This window comes from Ptychodera flava, unplaced genomic scaffold (assembly GCF_041260155.1).
Source record: "Ptychodera flava strain L36383 unplaced genomic scaffold, AS_Pfla_20210202 Scaffold_35__1_contigs__length_1935909_pilon, whole genome shotgun sequence".
Classification (NCBI taxonomy): domain Eukaryota; kingdom Metazoa; phylum Hemichordata; class Enteropneusta; family Ptychoderidae; genus Ptychodera; species Ptychodera flava.
The window spans coordinates 725661-751798 of record NW_027248357.1 but is presented as its reverse complement, the minus strand read 5'-3'; the positions used below and the strand labels follow the sequence as shown (position 1 = coordinate 751798).

Here is a 26138-nt window from a genome sequence, read left to right as displayed (position 1 = left end):
AGATAAATACAATATCTCTCTTCATCAAATGATCACTGATGGCATCGGTGACATTGGGCCTTAGTTAGTGACCACTACCTATCTGACTTATAGATTGATATATGGCGGGTGCCACATGTGGGGCAGGATGCGTTACCATTTTCAAAACACCTGACATCACTTCTTGGTCTTCTGGCCAGAGGTCCATATATCTTTCTTTCATGAATATGACTTTGTTTGTGTACCGTCTATTTACTGTCTGTTCTGTGCTGTTTTGTGTCTATGTTTACAACTATTGTCTTGCGAATTCCGACCTACTGTCATTGGATTATGGAATGGTATGTTTGCGATTATTATATTTCAAGCTTATGTTATTATTTTTGAAGAATATAATAACTACTGATACACAAGGAGATATTTTAACTAGATGAAATGACTGCACAAATAGCATGTATTATCACATAAATGTAGCATGTATTTCATGACATAAATGTTTCATATATAATCATAATTTATAAAGTTTAAAAAATCAAAACACTTTAGGAACTGTAATGCATGACTACACAAGACAAAACTGCTGAAAAATCAGTCAAAAGTTACAACTTATGAGCTGTCGATCTCAATTATGGGCATTATGCAGTTCAGACTATTCAAGCTAACAGTACTACGCACAATTCAAAGAAATGCATTCAATGCTATCTTTATTACGCAACATATTAACTGATAGTTTAGTCCGAGAGTTTAGTATGGTACATTCAAAATGCAATTTATGTAAAACAACATCAATCAAAACATCAAATTAATACAACATATTAACATTAAACCATGTGACACACATTGTGACATATAAAATGATTAAAGTATGTTTTTGTAAATATTGTTTTCCTTGCTCGACACTTCCTTTAAATTTTAAATTAGAGTCCTTTGAAGCTTTCTGTAATTTCTATTTTTTAACCATTTTACTTGTGAATATATGCACACAATTTATGCCATGAAATATATGCATTTTGTGATCTTATTTTCACTTTGTCTAGTGTGATTAGATATTATTTTAGCTGAAAAAAGGTCCAGGGAAAGTAAGGAAAATCCAGTATTCCACAGTGTAACAATTGGCTGAAAATATAAAATTTCTTTCAGTCTCTCGAATCCGAAACCGAATCCGAAACTGAATCTGAAACCGTGTCTAACTTTAGCATCGTGAAAGGCCTTACTGGTTCTGACCACTAGATCATAAAATATGCAAATGAGCAATTAATTAATAAGCCACACCCACCAAAATCTAATCAGATCTAAGTCTCATCATGATAATACCAAATACCAAATTGCATGACATTGGAACTTAGGGTTCTTAAGTTATGAGTGGAACAAAATCTGTCTACGGACGGACGGACGGACGGACAGACGGACGGACAGACGGACACACACACAGACATTGTGGCGACAAAGGACACCTTTGGTGCTTAGCACCACGGTGTCCAAAAATCTTTTTCTCCAGAACAAACACACCGATTTAACTGAAATTTTACTCATGTCATCCTTAGAGTGATCTGTTTCAAGTTTGCGAAAGACATTTGGATCAGTCAAATGATTTGGCCGCCATCTTGGATTTTACGAAAATCACAATTTAATCATTAAAAATCTTCTTCTCAAGAACCAACACACCGACATAACTAAGATTTTACTCATGTCATCCTTAGAGTGATCTGTTTCAAGTTTGCGAAAGACATTTGGATCGGTCACGTGATTTGGCCGCCATCTTGGATTTTACGAAAATCGCAATTTAATCATTAAAAATCTTCTTCTCCAGAACAAACACACCAATTTAACTAAAATTTACTCATGTCATCCTTAAAGTTATCTCTTTTAAGTTTGCGAAAGACATTTGGACCGGTCACGTGATTTGGCCACCATATTGGATTTTCGAAAAATACCAATTTAATCATCAAAAATCGATTTCTCAAGAACTAACACCAAAATCTTTTCGCAAACTTTATAAGCCATACTACTAGATGCTATATAATAAATTTAAAGGAAATTGACCTAGCAGTTTTTGAGAAGATTATTTTTAAAGTATTATTTTTCTGATTTTTCAATGACCTTTGACCTCTATATAGGGATAACTACGGAAAACTATTTTTTTAACAAAATGTCACATGACTTTGATGACCTTTGACCTCAAATATAAATATATCTCCATAACTCAGGAACCACAAGTGCTACATCCTTCATATTTGGTATGATCGGAGACCATATGGTGCCATATCTGGTACCTCATTAAATATGTACATATCTAATTTTGGGTAAGCAATGGTGCTGGAGGTCTGATTTTTCAGTCTGCACGATAACCCGGCTTTTGAGGTGTGGCCTGTACCAGTGATTTGATTGGGTATTGTAGTGTGATTGGCATGTGTGACATTATGTTAGAAACCATTTTCTTTAATGGGTGGGTTCAATCACTAGGGTAAAAAATAACAATAATATTTTTCATCATATGAAGATGTTTTACAATAATTTGATATTGTTCGAAATTTATTCAATTAAAATAATTATTTTCTTGATGATTTGAAGACGTTGACAACCTCAGTATGCACGAGTTCTATGACAGTTAAATTTCCCACCCTCCGCATAAATGGTGACACTTCGACGACAGTTGACCGCTGTCGATGCTACAACATCAAAACATTAGAACAAGAAACTCACATGGTTCTTAAAGTTACGGATCAAATTTAAAGCTAATGATGTTTCTAGAGTAGAAATACAGATAGGTACAAACCGTACAAAAATGGCTTTGTTTGAACGAACCTACATTGAAAGTCTAAATGTAGCGATCACATGAACATCCCGACCGGTCCAACTACCCGTCGACTGCCGTACTGTCAAGATTCGATGTCTAAAACACCAAAGAGCTGCTGTTTAGCCCCTGCTGATGTGTACCAGCCCCGAAAGAGTACTACCACATTTATAGAAAACTACAAAATATGCGTCTGTTTTCACTCACAATTACTGTATCCTGTCTCAAAACTGTCATCCATATAATTTCCTGACGGGCAGTGTCACTGAGTGTGTGAATACCGGATACGATCATCGTTGCATGGACATACCACAGATGATCGTTGACACTTGCTGGAAAAACGACGGCTGGGACTATTATTTTGTTCGGTTTTACAGAGTGTAATGGGCTCAGGTACAGAGATATCGACTGATTACAGATATTGGAAGGTAAATTGCCTGTAGGGCAGTGACGGGCAGCAGTATGACCCTTTGATCGAACGTACACTTGCAACACTGCCTGCGATCGCAGACCAGTTGTGAGATCAACAGAAATTTAGTTGTTGGGATTTTTTCAACAAATACGGGCTACCACAAGTTTACCTCTGAATGCAGTTGTAATTAGCAACCTCTATTACATTACATTAATACAGAAAATGTGCTCATACGCCGACGAGTTATTCCGTATTGTGCAAGTTTTGTGCATTTCGAGTGGCTCGCCGGTGAAGCTATGAATGAGCACGCACGAGTGAGTAATACACGACAGCTCATTATGCATGACCTCATTATGTCTAGCCTCTAAACCAATAGGCGCAGCTTTGAGATGTCATGTGATACTATTCATGAGCATTTGTTTACAACATATGCGATTTTCCCGCCACGTCGTTAGCCTGTGTTTTCTTGATTATCTACGCCTATTTTACCTTATTAAGGCATAGCTGATGAGTCATACTTTGAGGGCAATAATAATCAGCTAAGCTGCATTCAAGAAAATGGTAAGGGATTGGCTTCGCGCCCTTACGACTGGGATTTGACATGTGTCAATCAATGGTTTTCACTGCAAGTTACTCGAAATCGTGTCAATCAGAGCAATTACCGACGAGGGGGCAAGCCCCCGATGAGTAACATGAAGTTGTATGTTGCCAGGAGTAAACCATTGCCGATTGGAGAGGTTTGCATTAGTCTGACGGTACTTAAGGTGGAACATAATCGGCTTGAAAATTTTAGGGTTTTTCATTGTTTCGCTCAAAAGTTAACTGTGCTGAGAACACATTTTAATGAACCACAGAAACGATTAATCATTTTTAAACAATTAGTAATACCTAAAGGCCTTATTTTTCATAATAAATGTCTACATGATTTTTAGACCAAAAATTACAAAGTTTCAAAGAGAGGTCCTGTCAACCCCATAGAAAATGTACCCTCCATTTCTTCGTGCAGTGAGGTCACCAGCTGAGCGGGCGGGACTTTAGCACCCGTTTACCGTACTGTGGAAGCTATGCCAAAAGTGACACAAGCAGCCTTTTTCAAGCAGCGTCGTGCTCAACAGCAGGATTATGCCACAAAATTGACAAAATTTTCGTATTTTGCCCTATATTCACACACGTGAATTCGCTCCATTTCTGCCAACGATCGCGTGTCTAGTGACCCAGATGACTTTATTTTACGTTTACATTGACAATGGGGTACGTTTAATCAGCATAGTTTGGTGATTGTGTCTTTAGACCAAAAATTACAAGTTTTGAAAGTTGAGTTCGTTCAAAATCAAGTAATTTTAGCTACCCAATTGAAAATGATAAAATTATATTTTAAAATATGTATATTGCCAAAACATTTGTCGACAATATTCTTCAGACCTATAGCCGACATTTACCATCTCAAAAACAGTGAAAATATACCTTAGTTTATGAGAAAACCACGTCTTTATTTTGGCGATATTGCTGGCTTTTGTTTACTTTCAATGACGCCACTGAAAGACGCCATTCTTGCCTATATTACCCGTCATGAAATGGTACCGGAAAAGCCCGGTCGTCGTGCAGACTGTTTGGTATATGGGGATAAGTATGGGATACAATTTTTTTGACAAAATGTCACATGACTTCAATGACCTTTGACCTCAAATATACATATATGTCCATAACTCAGGAACCACAAGTGCTACATCCTTCATATTTGGTATGATGGGAGACCACATGGTGCCATATCCGGTACCTCATTAAATATGCACATATCTAATTTTGGGCAAGCCAATAGAGCTAGAGGTCTGATTTTTGGTATATAGGCATAACTTAGGGATACAATTTTTTGACAAAATGTCATGTGACCTGCAAGAGAGGAATACGGCCATAAATGTGACCTCGATGACCTTTGACCCCAAATATACATATTTGTCAACAACTCAGTAACCACAAGAGCTACACCCTTCATATTTGGTATGATGGGACACCTAATGATGACACATCCTGTATCTCATTAATTATGCACATATCTAATTCTGGGCAAGCCAATAGTGCTAGAGGTCTGATTCTTGGTATATAGGGATAACTATGGGATTCGATTCTTTTAACAAAATGTAACATCACCTCGATGACCTTTGACCTCGATTTCACAAATACTACCATAGCCTTCCATGTTTTTGCATATGTATTTCTCTATTGCCCCTGTGCACCGAAATGTCTCGAAAACCGGTTATCGCTGCTTTGCAGCTATAGCTAAAAGCTGTATTAACCGCCATCTTGGAAATCGCAAGGATTATGGGGCGACCACAGTGCTATTGGAGGGGCAAACCCAAAAACATGTCACTCAAGCCATAGAGTTCTAGCATACACATCGTACCAGATACTCCGTATCTCCGCTATTTCCGATCATTTCTTCTACAGAACTACTAGAACAGCTCTAAATTCCACCAGAAAAAAAATTTTCGATTTGAAATCGTTTAATAAATCGGAAATTAACACCGCTGAAACAATTCAATCGTAAAATTAATAGAAAGGACCATAGCCTAATCATGAAATTTACGCGAAACATGGTTTTTTTATGTGATGACAGATTTATAGCATGAACGGTAACATATTTGACATCGACAAATTTGTCATTCAAACTACGAGTAAGTGGAAATATATAATTGTATATAATGTAGTATGGACAAGCAGGTAAGAATCCAAAGGCGTTAGTGCATTAGTCTGTATTTACGAAAATAATAAAATATATATGACATCACCGATCATAAGAAACGTGGTGTTGAAGAACATATTTTTTTAACAGAAGACTACGGCGACCATTTTCGGTAAGTATAATTATAACTTTAGCAAACTTCTGAAACAAACATATGAAGAGTAACTTCAATAGTCTTGGTTTTGTTGTACTCTCGTTATAAAATTAATCAAATGTCGGGAAAGCATGTAGGCCTACATTTTCGATATCTGTTTAGCGACTGTGTAACCCCCTCTCTCTCGTGACAAGTCTAGGTAGTTGATGTTTTATTTTGCCGACATTTATTTAATGGTTCACGTTAACGCTCGATAATGATGTCGATTTCAGGTCGATGCCATCACTCTGTTTTAATTACTCCAGTCGTGTTAAATATCTATCCTTTAAACGCGAATGCTGGTAACATCGCATCTTTTAGCGGAGAAAACTTCAACTGGAGACATTTCACAGCCTGGAGCAAGTCATCACTATCAAAAGTCTGTAAAATTTAAGTTTTTTGCTTCCGAATGGACGTATTTAAATGCAGATTCAACTTCGTGCGTAAAATATTGAATGGCAATACAAATTTTATTGTTTAGAAAATATCTGACTGTCAAACTGGTCGTACAACCAACAGTAAACATGACGGAGCGATGATACCGACTTCAGAGACACTGTGTAATTTTTTTCATCGCGACCGCTGATGAGAGCAAACTCGTAAAATATACAACATGGCCAAGTATTTGGCTTTGAATTTTCAATTGCTCCGTGTTGATAGATGTAATCAAGAAGGCTTTTCGAACACAAAAAGAGAGAAAGAATGAGTCAGTAAATATCAAATCATAGACGGAAGAATCGAGACTGTCTATGATTTACTCAATTGGCAACATGATATTTCGATTAATTGACTAACACAAACAAAAAGAACATTTTATTCAACTAAAAAAAAAATAAGTCGGCGCCTTTCCTTGGCATCCCTGGCAAAGGAGCAACACACGATGTCGTTTGGGTCTTCAAAAATCTTCTAAAACGGCTGGACGGTAATAATAATACTTTTCACGACAGAAAACAAGTAAAAGAACTTAAATCTGAACTTTAAGTAATAGTTCTGCAGACGAAATGATCGGAAATAGCGGAGTATCTGATACGATGTGTATGCTAGAACTCTATGGCTTGAGTGACATGTTTTTGGGTTTGCCCCTCCAACAGTCATAGTCTGGTTCCCTGACCCATTTCCCCGGTAGAGGGCGTGGGGAAATATAGGGTCAGGTACCGGCTAATGTAAACATGGACGCTATTGGGTTAAAATAAAACAAGCTGTGATTGGATGAAAGTAACACTTTAACTGTTTCTCATGTTTCTTGGGTTTCGCACTTTCAGGCTCACTTGACACCAACTTTTTGTTTGTACCACAAAGCTGTGGAGGTAGAAAGAAAGACTTTTTACCTCCATGATTTAGCCACTGTGATTTAGCACACCTCTTGATACTTTTAGAACGTCCACATGATGCCTGGCATTTTTCACGAAATTCGGACACCATTCTATCCATCGAAATCAATCGTCGTTCACAGTTCCAACATTTCAATTAGCTGTGATATCGCAGCAGTACTTGTGGCGTGTATCGAACGTGCTCTGGTCATTGGGGTCACGCCACAGTCGGCGATGACCTCAATGACCCTAGCGCGTTCGATACACGCCACAAGTACTGCTGCGATATCACAGCCAGCCTTCAATCACCTCTATTTCCCTATACTTCTGGATTAATCCTTTCAGTTTATGTTTCCCGTCTCGTGTGCCAATGTTTTTGGTTCGGATACCGGTGTTCGAACATAATTCTGATCCAGTCGAATTTTGACCGGCATTTTCATGGTAGCAGCCATATTTATGGTAGCATGTTCTGTCAGGTGACTAACCTCCGCCATCTTGAACAAAATTCTGTTCAAGATGGCTACCCCGGACCTGACCCTATATTTCCCCACGCCCTCTACCGGGGAAATGGGTCAGGGAACCAGACTACTCAACAGCACTGTGGTCGCCCCATAATCCTTGCGATTTCCAAGATGGCGGTTAATACAGCTTAGAGCATAGACCCTCGAGAAAAACGGGACAGGCAACTGCGATAGAGAACAAAGGGTCTATGGGATTAGCAGCTTGCGATCTATCTTTGAATAATTAAGAGGTGTTAATTGGTCGGGGACTGCACAAGGTCCGGTTCATAGACACGTGCATGCGGGTATACGGTAATAATGTTTTCGGATTACAAGTTATTTCGGATTACCCGCAAGTCCATTTTAGAAATAAAAGTGTTACAACTATTTGAGAAGAATTCGTCAAAATGGTTTTAAAGTACTTTTTACATATTGGTAGCGAGATTCGACGCAACTAGAAGTCTGCAGGGAGTCAGTATGTTGCTGTAAAGTGACAAAGTTTCGAATAGAAATCCGAAACACATACCGCTGCAGTTCCAGACTTGACAGCAGTTGACATCACAGAGTTGTTTACATTTCGCAATCGTCCGTGTATCTTCGAATTTTCCTCGTTTTTGCAGTTTTTTAACCGTCGGAATATTTTCTGTGCGAGGAGTGCTCCATGATTCGGTAAAGTATGTATGTTAACTACTGAAATGTTGTTGTTTGAAAACTGTGAACGGCCAAATTTACGAGGACAGCGTTCAGCTTTGTGTAAATGCATGTCTACCTTACTGCTTCTGAATCCATCAACCGATGGATAGTCCGATTTATCACGAAGTTTCTCCTGACAGCGAAAGTCAGTGTTACAAATGTATTTTCTAGTACTTTGCGGATGTAAACATGTGTAGCTTATCCGAACTTTGGTGTTTCTTTAGGCTAAAACAGTACCAAAATGTTAGAGGTCGTGTATTTGAGCTCCGATGGAGTAGTCATTTTTGTGTTCCATGATTTCGTCAAATGTTGCGTGACAGATGAAATAAAGGTCAGATTTCGTTTCGCAGGACTGGGGAAGTGTAAACCTGTCTAACTTGTAAATGTTTCTTGTTATCGGTGATTTTTATGGTAGGGAATGTAAACTTATATTGTAGATATCTAGCAAGAGTTTTCTGTAGCGTCTATGGCTAAATGTACACAGTTTTTATCGTCTAGTTTTTCCCGTTGGCTTCGGCTTGAATCCAAATGTGATCTTCATCGTTACCAGAACATTCACCGTGACTAGTATCAAAAAACCCTCAAAATTCTCTGTGTCATTACTCGGAACGTGCCATGCAAGAGCAAAGTGTACATATTCAGAACGTCAGTTTGATCGTTAATGAGATTCAGTGTTAAGTACGAAGTATTGTTGTCGGGGACCGCTTGGCAAATAAACTTTAATGTATTCAAAGATAGATCGCACAAAGAAACCTCAGCAGTTGCCTGTCCCGTTTTTCTCGAGGGTCTATGCTTTGAGCTATATTTCATAGGTTCTTTGTCTCACCTTGGAGGTATTTCTTTTACCTCCATGGTCTCACGTAAATATCAATGCATTGTTGATAATTTGTATATAAAATCATATCCCTAACTACACAACTACCTTGCCTTTAAACTGCACTCCTGTTTATATTGTGTGTATGGACTGAAATGCCATGGTCAACAAGCTACATGTACAAGTTACACAGTGTCTATACACTGAACAGGCATGTAGACAAAGGATCATTGTGAACCTGACTGTATATGTAACTTTTCAGTCTTCCAAAGCAAAACATTGACACATGGTAATCATCCAACTGGTATGGCCTGGCTGCGTATTTATCTAGAATGCTGGTACATAGACACTTTCTTATCATCATCCATTTCATCAAGTTCTGACGCACTCTTTAACATTCTTGTTCTTTCTGCTTCATATCCCGTTGGTACATATTGAACTGTTGTGTTCGTCTGTCTCAGTGGTAAACCTACCAACCTTGCTATTGCTTCATGTTGTGACACTTCTCGACACCGTAAAAAAGTATTGCCAATACATTTCAGTTTGTCTGTTGTAGTGTTTGCTTCTTTGACTGCATTTCTCATAAGCTCTGACATTTCCCTTTCTGGTTTACACATGTATGAAGTAATGTATGCAATGCAGGCCCAAACATCAGTTATGTACTGTATATCCATGTTGGCTCGTAGAGCCTTGAGTATGTATGGATTGTATGGATTGATACTGGTCTCTGATGGCTTTCGTTTCAAAACGACTGATGTGCGTTTTAGTGACAAAGTCAATGCTGAATGATAGTCTGTTTCAGGAATATTTGCTTCTGTGAGCAACTCACTCAAAGTAATCTCTGGTTGACTTTTTCTAAAGTTTTCATAACTTTAGTCATAATCTGTTTAGCTTCGGAAATTGCTTCCTTTGATGTGTCTTTTCTAGCAATAAGAGTTTCTGATGATGGTGGTTTTTTAAAGTGGAATCTACATTCTAGGCCTTTTCTCTTTTTACAAGTTCTGGTATGATGGTGTGTTTGACGTGATATGACTAGGTCATGAAGTACTGGATCAGTGTCTTTGTCAGGAATAGCACATGAGATATATTTGTCTATAAATGATATGACATCTTCATCAGTATTTTTATCTAGGATTGGTGCATTTAGGACATGAACAGCAGCATGGAAATGCTCAGTGCCTCGACTTTGCATTTCTTTTCTGATATCATAATTCAGAATTTGACCAATGGGATGTATACCACTTAAAATAATGTTTCTCCATACCTTTCCAAATATATAATCAATATGTCTGGCTGCTGTTACAGGATTTCTAGCTATCCAATTGCGTTTTGTCTGCCAGGTCATTTGCTCTATTTCCTCTAATGTAAAGTGCTCACCATACTGTGCTGCAATTACTTGTACCAATTCAGGCCAATGGAAGTCAGCAGCACTGCCAGACAAGAAAAACGTGTATGGTCCAAACTGTCTTATCTTTGCAATCATGTCTTGTTGCATCTCTTTCCAATATTGGGGTGTGCCACGGATTTTTTTAAATGATGCAAATAATTCATCATTTTTCAACATTGATCTAACATTGTCAGGATTCTTCAATTTTGCAACATTTAAATCCCCAATTCTTGTCTTTGTGAGTTGCATAGTGATGCTATTCTTTACATCAACCATTTCTGCCCAGTGTAAACACTGAAAAGTATACTCAGTACTTTCTGCAAATCGTGTGTCACTTGAAAGTAACCTTGCATTAATGTACTTTTTAACTGTCAGTCTTACTTGCCTTTCTTCAGTGAATGTGTTAGTTCCTGATGGAAACAGTGTTGGAAATGTCATTGCTTCCCAGTCTTTTTCATAAAAGACATGTGTTGGTCTTTGTCCTTCCCCGGGTGCAAGGTGTAATATTTGATTTGTTTTGACATTTGGACCCTCCTTTGGGTAAAGACATGTTGATGAATTAATAGTTTTCTTTAAACTAAGTTCCATTTTCACATGATCAGGATTATCATCATCAACTTCCTCTTCTGAGTCTACTATAATATCAGCATCATGGTCTTGTGGTTTTGATAACTGCTGTGGTTGAATATCTATACTTGTTGCATTTGTTTTTATTTTATCATTAGTGTTATTTGGCTTACATGTCATTCTTGTCACTTCAGCTTCAGTGGTTGCTTTCCACAATTCTGGATTTTCTAATTGACTGTTATCAGTCCATTGACTGTTTGTAATCACATTTTTATAGAATGGATTATTCTTTTTCAAGTATTTTAAAGCTTCATTAACATTGTGGGGACGTATATATTGTTTTTTAACGGAATATTTATCTGATAACCGTCGTTTTAAGCATAAAGCTATTATTTGGGATTCTGATGTCTGTCTTGGCAAAGTTGTAGCAGTTTTCTGTATGTTAGATGGTACAAGTACAACTTGACCACGGAGACCATGTTGACCACCGGTAGGCAAAGCAACAATCTTCATGAATGGTATAATTCTGGTAATCAACTGGCTCTCTAACTGACAAAGAGATGATAACTGTTTCGGTATTGGCTGAACTTCAAGGTTGTTTGCAACAGCCTGTGCAGGCATACGATTTGATTGTAGAGACCGATGGCATGTTTTACAAAGCCACAGACTGCCTTCTGATTTATTGTCTCGTACACATTGATGTACTAAATCTGTGTCTGTTTGTGAATAATTCTCTGCCTTATAACAAATTACTGCAGACTTATACATGAACCTATTGCAACAATTGCATGAGTATGTTGGGCCTGATCTTATAGCTTGGAAAAATTCATCTAAAATAATTTCAAATGCAGGATGACAAGTTGATGCATTTGATTGGAAGTCAAGTAATGATTTCTGTCGTTCATTATTACACATAAATCTCCTTAGTTTCTTTCTCGCCTTGTCACATTCCTGTTCTACATGCTTTTGGTTTTCTGTTCTATTGCTTCTTTCCATTCTCATTCTAACTTTGTTTTGTTGTTTATCTTTGTCCTTGGCAAGTTCTGTTCTATTAACTCTTTCAGTTCTCATTCTAACTTTGTTTTTCTGATTATCTTTGTCCTTGGCCATTTCTGTTTTATTAATTCTTTCAGCCCTCATTCTAACTTTGTTTTGTTGTTTATCTTTCTCCCTGGCAAGTTCTGTTCTATTAATTCTTGCACTCTTCATTCTAACTCTGTTTTGTTGTTTCTCTTCCTCCTTGGCAAGTTCTGTTCTATTAATTCTTGCAGTCCTCTTTCTAACTTTGTTTTGTTGTTTATCTATCTCCTTGGCAAGTTCTGTTCTATTGTTTCTTTCAGTTCTCATTCTAACTTTGTTTTGTTGTTTATCTATCTCCTTGGCAAGTTCTGTTCTATTGTTTCTTTCAGTTCTCATTCTAACTTTGTTTTGTTGTTTATCTTTCTCCTTGGCAAGTTCTGTTCTATTAATTCTTTCAGTCCTCATTCTAACTTTGTTTTGTTGTTTATCTTTCTCCTTGGCAAGTTCTGTTCTATTAATTCTTTCAGTCCTCATTCTAACTTTGTTTTTCTGATTATCTTTTTCCTTGGCAAGTTCTGTTCTATTAATTCTTTCAGTCCTCATTCTAACTTTGTTTTGTTGTGTATCTTTCTCCTTGGCAAGTTCTGTTCTATTAATTCTTGCATTCTTCATTCTAACTTTGTTTTGTTGTTTATCTATCTCCTTGGCAAGTTCTGTTCTATTAATTCTTGCAGTCCTCATTCTAACTTTGTTTTGTTGTTTATCTATCTCCTTGGCAAGTTCTGTTCTATTAATTCTTGCACTCCTCTTTCTAACTTTGTTTTGTTGTTTATCTGTCTCCTTGGCAAGTTCTGTTTTGTTTCTTCGCTCTTTATATTTTCTAAGTCTGTCCATTTGCTTTTCTTTACCTGCTTCTTTTCTGAATTTTCTGTCCTTCAACTTTCTGATTCTATCCTGTTCTTTGTTGTTCTCTCTGTCTAATTCTGATCTGCCTTGCCGGATGACACTCATCCTTGTCCTTGCATTCTGTTTTCTTAACTGCTGCTTTTCCCTTTTCGATAGTTTTCTTTGGGTAGATGTTGTCTTGTGACTTAGCATATGTTGATCTTGGAGCGCTTTTTGTGATGTAAAGTAGTTTTGAAGGGCGTTTGATTTATCATCTCTGATCTGTGTGACAACTTGGTAATGATTGGCATTGCAGTGTTGCAAATAGATTGATTTTTTCTCAACACCAATATGAGGGTCAACCATTTGGCCGGAATACTTCAGCCAGCGTTTGTCAATCATGTATGTGTAAATGTTTGTATTCAGAAAATGGGATGTGGCAACAATTTCTACTTCACTAGCATATTTGCCAAGCTTGGCAATCTCACTTTGTAGCAAATATTGTTCAATAGTTTGTCCTCGAGTTCGTAGTATCTTTTCAAATTTGAATTTATTCCCTTTCAAATGTTCAACTATCTTTAATCTCATCAGACCATGATATTTTTCATTTCCAGCAACTAAATATGAGATAGCTCTGAAAAAACAATTACCATCACCAATCAGATCTTTTGTCAATGGATCTCCCAATGGAAAACCTTGGCCTTGAAAATGAACAGCATACTTGGGTGGAGTGATGTGAAATAATGATGCTTTTGCAGTTTGCCATGTGAAGTCAGTTGGGTTGAAGGTGTATTTTGATGTTACACTTTCAGAAGTGATATAGCAATTGTCATCATCAGTTACTGAGGTAGTGATCCTTGTTTCAGTTTCTGCTTTTGAGGTTGAAGGTTGACAGGTTTTTATGAATTTTGTAGGTTCTCTCTCTTGTAGAGTACTCTTACGCTTATTGCTTTTCAAATCATGAGTTGATATGCGATTGGGATGCTGAAGTATTAATACTACATTCATCAGGCAAGTCATAGAAATTGTGACATGTGTTTTGTGTGTAGAGTAATACTGGGGTGATTTCAAATTGTACAGTTTTAAGGGGCTTTTCTGTCAATGTACAAACTAAATGTCGTAAATGTTTACAAAGGTCAGTAATTGAATCAACAGTAACTAAAACTGCATGGCCATCAGAATGTGCATACCCTTCATCATTTCTACTGTGAGAATCATACACATGGAATTGACCATTCATTTTAAATAACGCCATCCCATATTGCTCAATAATCAGAATTGCTTGTGAAGAAATTTCAAAGGCAGTCTGGAGTGCATGGTCTAATTTGTGCACAATGTTATCAGGGCTGACAGTATCACCAAGGTATCCAAACAGGGAAAAGCATGGATTACAAGTAAAATACTGACATTTAAGTCTGAAGTTTACATTCAAATCTGTTACCTGTAAATACGGGCATGAATCGTTACTGTTTCTGTTTGGGTACACTTTATCATACAATGCTTTGCCCATATCAAGGATTGAATCGATAACTGCACTGTTCCAGTCTGGCATTCCAAGAATCTGAGAGTAAGCCAACGCTACAAGACTGTTAGTCATACATGTGCTGGTGCCAGTTGCACTTAATATATACTTAAAGGAACCTTGATGGAAATTACCTGTAATTACTCTCTTGGTAGGATATGAAAGTACTGTGGTTGGAAAGACAGGACCTGGATTTGTTTCAATGTCACCACCTAACATCAGAAGCTGCTTCAAATAATGGTTACATAAATAAATTTGAATGATCCAGCTCAGAGAAAAGTACATGAATCTGGCCATTTTGAATTCCTGTTTGAAGTGTACACAATGGAAACCACCTATTGCAAGTCGGTACTGTTGCAGAGAGATGTCCATAATCCTTGGTTTATTGGACTCACAAAATGAGATATCCCTTAGAAGTTTGGTGCTGAAAGTATCACACAAAAAATGTTTGAGTATTTGAGGTGGTTAGAATAGGAAGTGTTCAATAGTGTAACAGGTTTATGAATCTACAAATTCAGAAAAGGTTTGTTTAGCAAAGTATCTTTCAAATATACTTTGGAAACTAAATTGTTTCAAAACCAGTAGCTTTTGTTTCAAATTAGTACAATTTCTTGTAACTTCAAGGGGCAATATTCTGCTACCAATAGTTCGCTATTGTAGAAGTCCACTGATTAGTATGCCGTTTAATTACAGTATATCAGTTATGTTCAAGTTCTGTAAATAGGTATTGTCTTTGTGATTCTAGTATCAGCTTCTGTATTGAATATTCCTGTAAGTATTCTGTATTTTGGTTCTATAATGGCCTATGTTCAGGCCAGCAGCTAGGATGGTTATGCGTTCCAACCTCTGCTAAATTCCCAAACACACACTTTGATTGGGAGTACTCCGCACGAGTATATATCAGGTATGTTCAAGTTCTGTATATGGTATCGTATTTGTGCTTCTAGTATTAGATTCCGTACTGAATATTCCTGTAAGTATTTCGTATTTTGGTTCTATGATGGCCTATATTCAGGCCAGCAGCTAGGATGGTTATGCGTTCCAACCTCTGCTCAATTCCCAAATTGGGAGTACTCCGCACGAGTACCGTTAGTGACGCAGGCACTAACAAACTTCTTTCGTATCTGAAAAAGAAATGAAAAGGGATTATTTCAGGCATGAAAATTATTACTGGTGTACATACTTAACACATGGCTTGTCACACATAATTCATGAAATACTTGATATACTTCATTAACAACTGTGATTTGTAAATGGTTCATTGTTTATGTTGTTAACACTTTTAGTACATGCATTGTGAATTACAAAACTTCTCATCTGTCTGAGAGATGCTTTGAAGTATCAGAGACACCATCGGATTGAACTCATGTTACCAAATGTTACAATAAAAATACAAATTATTGCCACACCATAACTTCTGTCTTTGAAGTGATCTTTATACAATTAAAATCAAAATCAAATTATTTATTATGAACAATTAATATATGCGAGTAAAGACTCGTTTTTCCGTACTATAATACATTCAGAAAATGCCCTCAGAGGTGGTAGAGTTGTCTTTTCAGATCCTCAGATTCAGATCCTCAGATCTCAGACTTCAGATCCTATAACTTCAGATGCAGATTCGAATTTACAAGCCTTTTACAATACCCGTATTAACAGTATGATTGCAATATTTAAAATAATAATTTGAATATGACATGTACAAGGCAGTTATGAAAACAAAAAAAGTCTACATAAACGTTTTCGCTCGACAAGTTTCAACGAACACGGGTCTACAATTACAGATTAGCTAACTTGCTTCTTCCGACCCCTGAATTCTGATTTAGCCCGGGGTCACTGGCCTCCAACATCGATCAGTTATATTCCCTTGCCATAAATACATGAAATATTACGAACGATGGTAAAATACGGACTGTCGATAGCCAGCATTTACATGATCGTCTTGATCTTGATCGTTCGATCGCGCGCGGGTGTGTTTATCTCTATGAGGGAACGTTCATGTGATGATATAACAAATGGAATCATTGCGCACCCTGTCTTCGACAGATGACGTTCTGATTCTGAGATTGAAGTTTTTAAGTTCAAGATTCAAGATAGAAATAAAATAATTTGTAAAGCCTTTTCAAATCTAAATTATATTTTATTTATCAGTATATTACATCAAACTTTGAAAATTGTGAAATTTTAATCATGAATCTGCATCTGAAGTTATAGGATCTGAGGATCTGAAAATTCAACTCTACCCGTCCAGTGGACTTCAATTTTCTGTATACCAACTTCTATGTGATCTTAAGAACTTACAAGTGCTAGCAAACTTCTAAATATAAGTATATCACTAACTGTATTTCGTCATTTTTGTTCACAAAATTGGAGGTAGATTTAGAATCGCCACACCAAGCACGCATACTATGCACTGTGTTCTGGCGTGGCGCGAGGCCATGACGGGAACATGTACACAACATGCACAACATCGTACGCTGGGCTACCCTTAAATTCATATTTTTTCCTGTATATTGATTTTGGAAATTGAACATTTCTTCGATAAAGTACGGCTATTTTTGTCACCAATGTCATCTTCATATGCCAAGTAATTACAATTCTGAATCTGGCAATTCTAAAACAGAACCACCATAAAAATGCCGTACGGTAGCCGACACGAACATGGGGTTACACGAAAAATATGTAAATGAGAAGACAATAATAGATGACACGGGCCTCTCGCTCTTGGCAACTTACTTGACAACTGGAAAGTTGGTGAGGCCCCCTGACAGCTTGCCAACTTACTTACTTGCCAACTTTCATGAGTCTAAGTTGGCACAGGCCCCCGCCAACTTGGCAACTTACTTGCCAACTTTCAGGGGTGGAAGTTGGCGGGGACCTCTGCCAACTTGCCAACTAACTTACTTGCCAACTTTCATGGGTGTAAGTTGGCGGGGGCCTCTGCCAACTTGCCAACTTACTTGCCAACTTTCATACAGGGAAGTTGGCGGGGGCCTCTGCCAACTTGCCAACTTACTTACTTGCCAACTTTCATGGGTGGAAGTTGGCAGAGGCCTGTGCCAACTTGCCAACTTACTTGTCAACTGTCATTCAGGGAAGTTGGCAGGGGCCTCTGCCAACTTGCCAACTTACTTACTTGCCAACTTTCATGGGTGGAAGTTGGCGGGGGCCTGTGCCAACTTGCCAACTTACTTGCCAACTTTCATACAGGGAAGTTGGCGGGGGCCTGTACCAACTTGCCAACTTATTTACTTGACAACTTTCATGGGTGGAAGTTGGGGGGGGGGGGGCCTCTGCCAACTTGCCAACTTACTTACTTGCCAACTTTAATGGGTGAAAGTTGGCAGAGGCCTGTGCCAACTTGCCAACTTACTTGTCACCTTTCATGGGTGGAAGTTGGCGGGGGCCTCTGCCAACTTGCCAACTTACTTGCCAACTTTCATACAGGGAAGTTGGCGGGGGCCTCTGCCAACTTGCCAACTTACTTACTTGCCAACTTTAATGGATGGAAGTTGGCGGGGGCCTCTGCCAACTTGCCAACTTACTTGACAACTTTCATTCAGGGAAGTTGGCGGGGCCTCTGCCAACTTGCCAACTTACTTACTTGCCAACTTTCATGGGTGGAAGTTGGTGGAGGCCTCTGCCAACTTGCCAACTTACTTGCCAACTTTCATTGGTGGAAGTTGGCGGGGGCCTGTGCCAACTTGCCAACTTACTTACTTGCCAACTTTCATGGGTGTAAGTTGGCGGAGGCCTGTGCCAACTTGCCAACTTACTTGCGAACTTTCATGGGTGGAAGTTGGCGGGGGCCTCTGCCAACTTGCCAACTTACTTGCCAACTTTCATACAGGGAAGTTGGCGGGGGCCTCTGCCAAATTTCCAACTTACTTACTTGCCAACTTTAATGGGTGGAAGTTGGCAGGGGCCTGTGCCAACTTGCTTACTTACTTATACTTGCCAACTTTCATGGGTGGAAGTTGGCGGGGGCCTGTGCCAACTTGCCAACTTACTTGCCAACTTTCATGGGTGGAAGTTGGCGGGGGCCTCTGCCAACTTGCCAACTTACTTACTTGCCAACTTTCATGGGTGGAAGTTGGCGGGGGCCTCTGCCAACTTGCCAACTTACTTGCCAACTTTTATGGGTGGAAGTTGGCGGGGGCCTATGCCAACTTGCCAACTTACTTACTTGCCAACTTTCATGGGTGGAAGTTGGCGGGGGCCTCTGCCAACTTGCCAACTTACTTACTTGCCAACTTTCATGGGTGGAAGTTGGCAGGGGCCTGTGCCAACTTGCCAACTTACTTGACAACTTTCATCCAGGGAAGTTGGCAGGGGCCTCTGCCAACTTGCCAACTTACTTACTTGCCAACTTTCATGAGTCGAAGTTGGCGGGGGCCTCTGCCAACTTGCCAACTTACTTGCCAACTTTCATACAGGGAAGTTGGCGGGGGCCTCTGCCAACTTGCCAACTTACTTACTTGCCAACTTTAATGGGTGGAAGTTGGCGGGGGCCTCTGCCAACTTGCTTACTTACTTGCCAACTTTCATGGGTGGAAGTTGGCGGGGGCCTGTGCCAACTTGCCAACTTACTTACTTGCCAACTTTAATGGGTGGAAGTTGGCAGAGGCCTGTGCCAACTTGCCAACTTACTTGTCAACTGTCATTCAGGGAAGTTGGCAGGGGCCTGTGCCAACTTGCCAACTTACTTACTTGCCAACTTTCATGGGTGGAAGTTGGCGGGGGCCTGTGCCAACTTGCCAACTTACTTGCCAACTTTCATACAGGGAAGTTGGCGGGGGCCTGTACCAACTTGCCAACTTATTTACTTGACAACTTTCATGGGTGGAAGTTGGGGGGGGGGGGCCTCTGCCAACTTGCCAACTTACTTACTTGCCAACTTTAATGGGTGAAAGTTGGCAGAGGCCTGTGCCAACTTGCCAACTTACTTGTCACCTTTCATGGGTGGAAGTTGGCGGAGCCCTGTGCCAACTTGCCAACTTACTTGCCAACTTTCATACAGGGAAGTTGGCGGGGGCCTCTGCCAACTTGCCAACTTACTTACTTGCCAACTTAAATGGATGGAAGTTGGCGGGGGCCTCTGCCAACTTGCCAACTTACTTGACAACTTTCATTCAGGGAAGTTGGCGGGGCCTCTGCCAACTTGCCAACTTACTTACTTGCCAACTTTCATGGGTGGAAGTTGGTGGAGGCCTCTGCCAACTTGCCAACTTACTTGCCAACTTTCATGGGTGGAAGTTGGCGGGGGCCTCTGCCAACTTGCCAACTTACTTACTTGCCAACTTTAATGGATGGAAGTTGGCGGAGTCCTGTACCAACTTGCCAACTTACTTGCCAACTTTCAAGGGTGGAAGTTGGCAGGGGCCTGTGCCAACTTGCCAACTTACTTACTTGCCAACTTTCATGGGTGTAAGTTGGCGGAGGCCTGTGCCAACTTGCCAACTTACTTGCGAACTTTCATGGGTGGAAGTTGGCGGGGGCCTCTGCCAACTTGCCAACTTACTTGCCAACTTTCATACAGGGAAGTTGGCGGGGGCCTCTGCCAACTTGCCAACTTACTTACTTGCCAACTTTAATGGGTGGAAGTTGGCGGGGGCCTCTGCCAACTTGCTTACTTACTTACTTGCCAACTTTCATGGGTGGAAGTTGGCGGGGGCCTGTGCCAACTTGCCAACTTACTTGCCAACTTTCATGGGTGGAAGTTGGCGGGGGCCTCTGCCAACTTGCCAACTTACTTACTTGCCAACTTTCATGGGTGGAAGTTGGCGGGGGCCTCTGCCAACTTGCCAACTTACTTGCCAACTTTAATGGGTGGAAGTTGGCGGGGGCCTGTGCCAACTTGCCAACTTACTTACTTGCCAACTTTCATGGGTGGAAGTTGGTGGAGGCCTGTGCCAACTTGCCAACTTACTTACTTGCCAACTTTCATGGGTGGAAGTTGGCGGGGGCCTCTGCCAACTTGCCAACTTACTTACTTGCCAACTTTCATGGGTGGAAGTTGGCGAGGGCCTGTGCCAACTTGCCAACTTACTTGACAACTTTTATCCAGGGAAGATGGCGGGGGCCTATGCCAACTTGCCAACTTACTTACTTGCCAACTTTCACGGGTGGAAGTTGGTGGGGGCCTCTGCCAACTTTCTAACTTACTTGCCAACTTTCATACAGGGAAGTTGGCGGGGCCTCTGCCAACTTGCCAACTTACTTGACAACTTTCATGGGTGGAAGTTGGCGGGGGCCTCTGCCAACTTGCCAACTTACTTACTTGCCAACTTTCATGGGTGGAAGTTGGCGAGGGCCTCTGCCAACTTGCCAACTTACTTGCCATCTTTCATGGGTGGAAGTTGGCGGGGGCCTGTGCCAACTTGCCAACTTACTTACTTGCCAACTTTAATGGGTGGAAGTTGGCGGGGGCCTGTATCAACTTGCCAACTTACTTGACAACTTTCATGGGTGGAAGTTGGCGGGGGCCTGTGCCAACTTGCCAACTTACTTGCCAACTTTCATACAGGGAAGTTGGCGGGGGCCTCTGCCAACTTGCCAACTTACTTACTTGCCAACTTTAATGGGTGGAAGTTGGCGGGGGCCTGTGCCAACTTGCTAACTTACTTGCCAACTTTCATGGGTGGAAGTTGGCGGGGGCCTGTGCCAACTTGCCAACTTACTTACTTGCCAACTTTCATGGGTGGAAGTTGGCGGGGGCCTCTGCCAACTTGCCAACTTACTTACTTGACAACTTTAATGGGTGGAACTTGGCGGGGGCCTGTGCCAACTTGCCGACTTGCCAACTTTCATGGGTGGAAGTTGGCGGAGGCCTCTGCAAACTTGCCAACTTACTTGTAAACTGTCATTCAGGGAAGTTGGCAGGGGCCTCTGCCAACTTGCCAAGTTACTTACTTGCCAACTTTCATGGGTGGAAGTTGGCGGGGGCCTGTGCCAACTTGCCAACTTACTTGCCAACTTTCATGGGTGGAAGTTGGCGGGGGCCTCTGCCAACTTGCCAACTTACTTGCCAACTTTCAATGGGAAAGTTGGCGGGGGCCTCTGCCAACTTGCCAACTTACTTACTTGCCAACTTTCATGGGCCGAAGTTGGCAGAGGCCTCCGCCAACTTCCCACTTTGGAAGTTGGCAAGTAAGTCGGCAAGTTGGCTGAGGCCCCAGCCACCTTCCCCCAATGAAAGTTGGCAAGTAAGTAAGTTGGCAAGTTGGCAGAGGCCCCCGCCAACTTTCCCATGAAAGTTGGCAAGTAAGTTGGCAAGTTGGCAGAGGGTCCCACGAACTTGTTAACTTCCACAAATTGGCAAAGGGCGCCACCAACTTCCACGCATGAAAGTTGGCAAGTAAGTAAGTTGGCAAGTTGGCAGAGGCCCCGCCAACTTCCCCATTGAAAGTTGGCAAGTAAGTTGGCAAGTTGGCAGAGGGTCCCACGAACTTGGAAACTTCCACAAGTTTGCTATAAATTATGTAACAGACGATAGCCACCGACTTGGTATTTCAGAGTTTGAAGTTGTACCCAAGAGGGGGAAGTTGGTCGACGAAACCTGAAACTTGTACATTCTGCATATCATTAGCATCTCATTGTCGGCTACATGGACTGTCTGCCGGAAGTTGGCGGGGGCCTGTGCCAACTTGCCAACTTACTTGCCAACTTTCATGGGTGGAAGTTGGCGGGGGCCTCTGCCAACTTGCCAACTTACTTACTTGCCAACTTTCATGGGTGGAAGTTGGCGGGGGCCTCTGCCAACTTGCTAACTTACTTGCCAACTTTCATGGGTGGAAGTTGGCGGGGGCCTGTGCCAACTTGCCAACTTACTTGCCAACTTTCATACAGGGAAGTTGGCGGGGGCCTCTGCCAACTTGCCAACTTACTTACTTGCCAACTTTCATGGGTGGAAGTTGGCGGGGGCCTCTGCCAACTTGCTAACTTACTTGCCAACTTTCATGGGTGGAAGTTGGCGGGGGCCTCTGCCAACTTGCCAACTTACTTTCTTGCCAACTTTCATGGGTGGAAGTTGGTGGAGGCCTGTGCCAGCTTGCCAACTTACTTGCCAACTTTCATGGGTGGAAGTTGGCGGAAGCCTGTGCCAACTTGCCAACTTACTTACTTGCCAACTTTAATGGGTGGAAGTTGGCAGAGGCCTCCGCCAACTTCCCCATTGAAAGTTGGCAAGTAAGTTGGCAAGTTGGCAGAGGCCCCCGCCAACTTCGGCCCATGAAAGTTGGCAAGTAAGTAAGTTGGCAAGTTGGCAGAGGCCCCCGCCAACTTCCCCATTGAAAGTTGGCAAGTAAGTTGGCAAGTTGGCAGAGGGTCCCACGAACTTGCTAACTTCCACAACTTGGCAAAGGGCGCCACCAACTTCCATGCATGAAAGTTGGCAAGTAAGTAAGTTGGCAAGTTGGCAGAGGCCCCCCGCCAACTTCCCCATTGAAAGTTGGCAAGTAAGTTGGCAAGTTGGCAGAGGGTCCCACGAACTTGGAAACTTCCACAAGTTTGCTATTGAATTATGTAACAGACGATAGCCACCGACTTGGCATTTCAGAGTTTGAAGTTGTACCCAAGAGGGGGAAGTTGGTCGACGAAACCTGAAACTTGTACATTCTGCATATCATTAGCATCTCATTGTCGGCTACATGGACTGTCTGCCGGAAGTTGACGGGGGCCTGTGCCAACTTGCCAACTTACTTGCCAACTTTCATGGGTGGAAGTTGGCGGGGGCCTCTGCCAACTTGCCAACTTACTTACTTGCCAACTTTCATGGGTGGAAGTTGGCGGGGGCCTCTGCCAACTTGCTAACTTACTTGCCAACTTTCATGGGTGGAAGTTGGCGGGGGCCTGTGCCAACTTGCCAACTTACTTGCCAACTTTCATACAGGGAAGTTGGCGGGGGCCTCTGCCAACTTGCCAACTTACTTACTTGCCAACTTTCATGGGTGGAAGTTGGCGGGGGCCTCTGCCAACTTGCTAACTTACTTGCCAACTTTCATGGGTGGAAGTTGGCGGGGGCCTCTGCCAACTTGCCAACTTACTTACTTGCCAACTTTCATGGGTGGAAGTTGGCGGGGGCCTCTGCCAACTTGCTAACTTACTTGCCAACTTTCATGGGTGGAAGTTGGCGGGGACCTCTGCCAACTTGCCAACTTACTTACTTGCCAACTTTCATGGGTGGAAGTTGGACGATTATATAGCCACCGACTTGGTATTTCAGAGTTTGAAGTTGTACCCAAGAGGGGGAAGTTGGTCGACGAAACCTGAAACTTGTACATTCTGCATATCATTAGCATCTCATTGTCGGCTACATGGACTGTCTGCCGGAAAACGTGGGGCCCGTACAGGATTTTTGACCTATTATACAGATGCTATCGGCACTCAAGACGCCGCAACTGCCGGAGTTTCAAGTTTAACGTGCCATAACTCCGTAATGACGGAAAATGCCCCAATAATTTTTTCTACATTTTCTGAGATTTACTAAACAACATCTATGGAAATTCGGTGTTTCATGCTTGCGTATTTTTTTATCGAGGGAAATGTAAGATACGGTACAGTGTAGTGATTTCCACTGTGTCATGTACGTATTAACGTCACTGAAAACCCCAACCCTATATTTAGACAGCAGTTTTTGAAACGAGTAGTACATGTTTACGTTTACTCTACATATACACAGTATTTGCTGGGAAAAAATAGAAACAAGGATGACGAAACGTTTTTGCCTGCGGTCCCGAAACGACTCGGGCCGGAAGTGGAGCGGCCGAAACAATCAGTGAGTTGGTATCACACCACATCTATCGCCATTTTGAGATCCACGGCCACGCACAATGTCGAATATCGTTGAGAAAACGTGGCGCGTTGCTTCCCAAGTTCGGCGATTGCAAAAATACTACAAATGTTCACATCGTGGACATCATAAATTTAACGATACCGCAAAAATGCTTTGCCAACATTATTCAAAATCAGACACGCTACTCTAGCCGTTCAAGCTGCACTCTGCACCGACACAATGCACATGACAAAAATGGCGTAGCAACACATCGTACATGCCACATCGTGCTTTGTCACTTTCAGATAATGCCTTCTTTTATCGACATAATCAAATTATCCATTACACACCTACCGTACACACATTAATGAATGATCCGTAACTATACGTACCTGTTGTTGATGGCGAATCGCGGCAAAAATCGTAGACCAATTGACGGCTCCGTGCATGAATATGTCCACGCTCATAACGTAACGGCTTTAATGAAAACGGATTCACATTCGTACTAAGATTCAGCAAATGCCATCGTTGCATTACAAGAAATTTCTCGGCATAAAAGGAGGCTGATATCTGTTTAGTTCACTTTTATTGAAAAAATACAATCATAGACACGAGAAAAAGGAACACTTTACACTACAGTGTCAAATATTTTAAACAGTTTTTGAACTGCCATGAAGAAAGTATTGTTAAGCAAATTTCAGATTCGGATTCGGGGTTATTTTGCTGCAAACTTCAAGAACTCACTTTCATTCTTGCGGTCAATTTTTATTTAATACCACAATAACAACATGCAAAAAGTTATGCACTTACTTACCACATTTTGCCCGGTAAAAGTACAAGATCTGTCATATTTTAGCTCATTTTTTATTAATTAAAACACCATTAATACTATTAACACCATACATGGCTGTCTGGCAGCCATATAAGATCATATTGCAAAAATAAGATTATATCCACACTAAACTTACAGTGTGTTGTTCTTGTGCCATGTTTGAAAGGAATTGGCCAAACACTGTCTGACTATTGCCTGTGTACATCAAATACAGGAAACAAAATGGCCGCCACACGGCCATATTGGATTATATCACAAAACAAATTGACGTGCATATGTATGACATAAAGAGTAATCCTTGTACCAAGTTTGAATGTAATCGCTCCAGGCATCTCTGAGATATCTGCGTGAACGGACGGACGGACGCACGCACACACGCACGCACGCACGGACGCACGCACACACGCATGGACATGACCAAACCTATAAGTCCCCCCGGACGGTGTCCGTGGGGACTAATAACAGCTGTCAAACACCTGGTTATGCTGCTACACAGTCATTTTTTAGAGCTGGAACTGCCTTGTGTCTTTTCACTGGCGGCCATATTGTTTTGATGATGCCTACCCATAATGCATTGGAGCCCCACGATGCATTTGGAGCCCCAAATGCATTCTGGGCTTAAGGAGCATCTTATAGAGGACTTCAAAAGTGTAGAATACAGCTTCATCATGGCAAAGATGGTGGAGAAACAGGAAAGAAAGAATGAATATTAAAACTTAGTCTAGTTTTGTGCGTGTAGATTAAAAAGAAGTGTATGATATGTTACTGACTGCTTTCTATA

General features: G+C 41.1%; 1 protein-coding gene and 1 long non-coding RNA gene across 3 annotated transcripts in view; both read right to left on the bottom strand.

Annotated features, from left to right (window-relative positions):
* LOC139127734 (tyrosine-protein phosphatase non-receptor type 12-like) overlaps positions 1-26138 on the bottom strand; it is a 321808-nt gene that overhangs the window by 222357 nt on the left and 73313 nt on the right. The gene's annotated exons all lie outside the window — the stretch shown is intronic.
* LOC139127712 (uncharacterized) lies at positions 15103-25813 on the bottom strand. The gene is made up of 2 exons (XR_011551091.1): positions 24918-25813; positions 15103-15877 (listed from the first exon to the last, which is right to left on the bottom strand). It is a non-coding gene; the product is annotated as an uncharacterized lncRNA (long non-coding RNA).